The following is a 5,283-nucleotide window of genomic DNA, read 5'->3' as shown; positions in this document are numbered from 1 at the left end:
GTACAGTAATCTATACCGATATATCAGGGGACGGCATTGGCAGTCATTTCCCTGAATCATAGTTGCTTCCTTTGCAAGCAAGAGTCATAAAGGCTTCCCTCACACACAGATTTGCTCTTTTTACTGTCGTGGACCACTTGTGTTTTTTATGGCTTTAAGTGGAGTTTTCTTGAAAACAAATTTGTGGGTGGCATTTTTTTCAGGCTTTTTTTCTCTATAGAGAAAAAAAACTAAAAAAAAACTCACCATTGTTTCAAACAGCAATAGCCAAAAAACATTCATTTGTCCTGAATTTATTAATCGCCATAAACATTCAGCTAACATCTGGAGCTGGCGTTTCAAAAACAGCAAAAACTCAAATCTGCAGAAAACGCCACTAAAAACTTATGTGTGCATCCACCCTCGGAGTATATGCACACATTGCATATTATGTGCAGACTTTCTGTGTATGGAACATTTACAGCATAAGGATTCATGCCTCATGTACACAACCGTAACAGGTCCTTGCCCGTATTGCCGCCCATAAACAGCCGGTCCGCAAAATACGGACATCGGCCGTGTGCACATCGCATCACGGATGCGGACCCATTCACTTGCATGCACTCATTTTTTGCGGTGCGGACAGTCGGATGTGGATCACGGACCCCATTCAGCTGGCACGCGGTCGTGTGTGAGGCCTAATACAGAATTAGCTAAGTAAATGCTCAAAGAGCCTCTATCCGCATAATCAACCCAATTAATCCATACAGAATGTCTGGAAAGGTGGATAATGCTGGTTAAAATGATACCTTTCTTTTGTCTGCATGTTAAACAGCTACAAAGATATCTGTGTTTTATTCATATGCAAATGAGCAGATTGGAGCACCAAGGGGTGGAGCTGAATCCTTGGAGCTATGGTTTTGTAACACCCATGTGCTTCCCTCCCCTTGATTGACAGGGTTAGGGTTAGGGCTAAACATCACCATGCTGAGGGCAGATTTGTGTAGTAACATGTACATATCATACAAACTACTTACTATAGCCTTACCATGTTAAGTATAGAGGTTTTCTATATTTAGAAAGCTAATACATATTAGTGGTTTTTCCATAAGTACAATATATGATTATGAACACACCAGTAATATGTTCTTGCTTTCTAACCTCTATTCTTTAAATGGTAAGGCTATAGCCTTTTATTATGGGTTAAATGAGGGAGAAAAATCTAGAAGTCTTACCTGTGAATAAACCAGTAATATGTGTTAGCTATGTAAGTATAGAAAGCCTATATTGTCAACATGGTAATGCTAAAGTAAGTAGTGTATATGTGATATGTACATGCTAGGACACAGCTATTTATTATACAGACAAAAGACAGGTACTGTATTGTTTTAATCAGCGTGATCAAACCTACCTTGCAGTATACCTCTTTTTATAGGGTTGATCATGCTGACAGAGGAGTCACTGGAAATGTCAGACTATTTAGTCCATTGATACAAACAATAGTCCCAAATATGGTTTATCTTGTTGACAGAGGGTCTAGATCTAGAAATAATATGACCATAATGTATCTAAATAGTACGAAACAACTGTGCTTTTCATTGCCAACCAACTACTGCCCTGCACTGTCTGCGCTCCTTGTTGTCCATGTTACAGTTTGCTAGAGGCCTGCGGTATGCAGCAGTACTGCCAAGTCCTGTCAGAGTAGCTTGGCAGCAGGAATGATAGTTTACTGGCCGCTACCTTGCAGGAAGAGTTGCCAGCCTTAGCGCAGTCTCAGGAAGATCCTAACAGTGATGTAGGTGTGCGCTGTGTGGTGCTGAAGGGCTCTGCCCCAACAGTAGGAGGAGGGGGCAAAAGTTAGACCTTATAAGGAGCCTGGGGATACTGTGTCTGTAACCACCAAGTATGTGTGCCACTTCATGTTCCTGTAACCACCAAGCATTTGTGCCACTTGATGTTCCTGTAACCACCAAGCATTTGTGCCACTTCGTGTTCCTGTAACCACCAAGCATTTGTGCCACTTCATGTTCCTGTAACCACCAAGCATTTTTGCCCCTTTGTGTGCCTGTAACCACCAAGCATTTGTGCCACTTCATGTTCCTTTAACCACCAAGCATCTGTGCCACTTCGTGTTCCTGTAACCACCAAGCATTTTTGCCCCTTTGTGTGCCTGTAAGTAACCACCAAGCATTTGTGCCACTTCATGTTCCCATAACCACCAAGCATTTGTGCCACTTTGTGTGCCTGTAACCACCAAGCATTTGTGCCACTTCGTGTTCCTGTAACCACCAAGCATTTGTGCCACTTCATGTTACTGTAACCACCAAGCATTTTTGCCCCTTTGTGTGCCTGTAACCACCAAGCATTTGTGCCACTTCATGTTCCTGTAACCACCAAGCATTTTTGCCCTCTTTGTGTGCCTGTAACCACCAAGCATTTGTGCCACTTCATGTTCCTGTAATCACCAAGCATTTTTGCCCTCTTTGTGTGCCTGTAACCACCAAGCATTTGTGCCACTTCATGTTCCTTTAACCACCAAGCATCTGTGCCATTTCGTGTTCCCGTAACCACCAAGCATTTTTGCCCCTTTGTGTGCCTGTAAGTAACCACCAAGCATTTGTGCCACTTTGTGTTCCTGTAACCACCAAGCATTTGTGCCACTTTGTGTTCCTGTAACCACCAAGCATTTTTGCCACTTTGTGTGCCTGTAACCACCAAGCATTTGTGCCACTTCATGTTCCTGTAACCACCAAGCATTTGTGCCACTTCATGTTCCTATAACCACCAAGCATTTGTGCCACTTTGTGTTCCTGTAACCACCAAGCATTTGTGCCACTTCATGTTCCTATAACCACCAAGCATTTGTGCCACTTCATGTTCCTATAGCCACCAAGCATTTGTGCCACTTTGTGTTCCTGTAACCATGAAGCATTTGTGCCACTTCATGTTCCTATAACCACCAAGCATTTGTGCCACTTTGTGTTCCTGTAACCATGAAGCATTTGTGCCACTTTGTGTTCCTGTAACCACCAAGCATTTTTGCCACTTTGTGTTCCTGTAACCACCAAGCATTTGTGCCACTTCATGTTCCTGTAACCACCAAGCATTTTTGCCCTCTTTGTGTGCCTGTAACCACCAAGCATTTGTGCCACTGTTGTGAGGAAAGTAACGTCTTATTGGGAAACCCTAACTTTGACTTATACACCAGATTCTAGCTGTAAGAAGGATGTGAAAGACTGATATAAAATATACAAAGCTTTTGGTTGCAATGGTTGTTGCTCAATGTGGTGCCACCAGTAAACAACCATTAACCACTTCCCATCTGGGCCATTTGCCCCTTTCCTGACCAGGCCTAATTTTGCAAAACTGACATATCTCACTTTATGTGGTAATAACTTTGGAACGCCTTTATTTATCCAAGTCATTCAGAGATTGTTTTCTCGTGACACATTGTACTTCATGATAGTCATAAATTTGAGTCAAAATATTTCACCTTTATTTATGAAAAAATCCCAAATTTACCCAAAAATTTGAAAGATTTGCAATTTTCAAAATATCAATTTCTCTGCTTTTAAAACAGAAAGTGATACCTCATAAAATATTTATTACTTAACATTCCCCATATGTCTACTTTATGTTGGCATCATTTTGGAAATGTCATTTTATTTTTTTAGGACGTTAGAAGGCTTAGAAGTTTAGAAGCAATTCTTTAAATTTTTAAGAAAATTGCCAAAACCCACTTTTTAAGGACCAGTTCAGGTCTGAAGTCACTTTGTGGGGCCTACATAGTGGATACCCCCATAAATGACCCCATTGTAGAAACTACACCCCTCAAGGTATTCAAAACCAATTTTACAAACTTTGTTAACCCTTTAGGCGTTCCACAAGAATTAAAGGAAAATGGAGATCAAATTTTTAAATTTCACTTTTTTGGCAGATTTTCCATTTTAATCAAATTTTTTCTTTAACACATCGATGGTTAACAGCCAAACAAAACTCAATATTTATTACCCAGATTCTGCGGTTTACAGAAACACCCCACATGTGGTCATAAACAGCTGTATGGGCACACGGCAGGGCGCAGAAGAAAAGGAACTCCACATGGTTTTTAGATGCCATGTCCCATTTGAAGCCCCCTGATGCACCCTTACAGTAGAAACCTCCAAGAAGTGACCCCATTTTGGAAACTAGGGGATAAGGTGCCAGTTTTATTAGTACTATTTTTGGGTACATATGATTTTTTGATCATTCATTATAACACTTTATGGGGCAAGGTGGCTAAAAAATTGGTTGTTTTAGCACAGTTTCTATTTATTTATTTTTACAGCGTTCACCTGAGGGGTTCAGTCAAGTGACATTTTTATAGAGCAGATTGTTACGGACGTGGCGATACCTAATATGTATACTTTTTTTCATTTATTAAAGTTTAACACAATAATAGCATTTTTGAAACAAAAAAATTATGTTTTAATGTGTCCATGTTCTAAGAGCTATAGTTATTTTTGATCACTTGGTGTTGCACCTTTTGTGATGTAAGGTGACAAAAATTGCTTGTTTTGACACCGTTTTTTTTTTTTTTTACGGTGTTCACCTGAGGGGTTAGCTCATGTGATATTTTTATAGAGCTGTTTTTTACGGACGCGGCAATACCTAATATGTATACTTTTTTTTATTTGTTTCACTTTAACACAATAATAGCATTTTTGAAACCAAAAAAATGATGTTTTAGTGTCTCCATGTTCTAAGAGCTATAGTTATTTTTTATTTTTTGAGAGATTTTCTTATGTAGGGGCTCATTTTTTGCGGGATGAGGTGACGGTTTTATTGGTACCATTTTGTGGGACATACACGTTTTTGATCACTTGGTGTTGCACCTTTTGTGATGTAAGGTGACAAAAATTGCTTGTTTTGAATTTTTTTTTTATTTTTTTTTACGGTGTTCACCCGAGGGGTTAGGTCATGTGATATTTTTATAGAGCTGGTTTTTACGGACGCGGCAATACCAAATATGTCTATTTTATTTAATTTTTTATATTTTTAACATTTTTTTTTTATTCCTTACTTGAAGACATGTGAAACTTTTTTTTATTTTATTTTTTCAACCCTTTATTTTTTATTTTACACTTTTCGTCCCCCATAAGGTCATACAAGACCTCTGGGGGACATTTACTTCACTTTTTTTTTTTTTTTTTTTTTCACTGTTGATTTCTCCTGTAACTGGGGCTGACATAGTAGCCCCAGATACAGGAGAAATACACCCCCCAGAGAGGCTGTACAGCGCAATACAGAGCTGTACAGCCTCAA

General features: G+C 39.4%; 1 protein-coding gene across 1 annotated transcript in view; it reads left to right on the top strand.

Annotated features, from left to right (window-relative positions):
* LOC122946209 (butyrophilin subfamily 1 member A1-like) overlaps nucleotides 1-5,283 on the top strand; it is a 56,285-nt gene that overhangs the window by 196 nt on the left and 50,806 nt on the right. The gene's annotated exons all lie outside the window — the stretch shown is intronic.

The sequence above is a fragment of the Bufo gargarizans genome, chromosome 9 (assembly GCF_014858855.1).
Source record: "Bufo gargarizans isolate SCDJY-AF-19 chromosome 9, ASM1485885v1, whole genome shotgun sequence".
Taxonomy (NCBI): Eukaryota; Metazoa; Chordata; class Amphibia; order Anura; family Bufonidae; genus Bufo; species Bufo gargarizans.
This window is presented reverse-complemented; position numbering and strand designations above follow the sequence as displayed.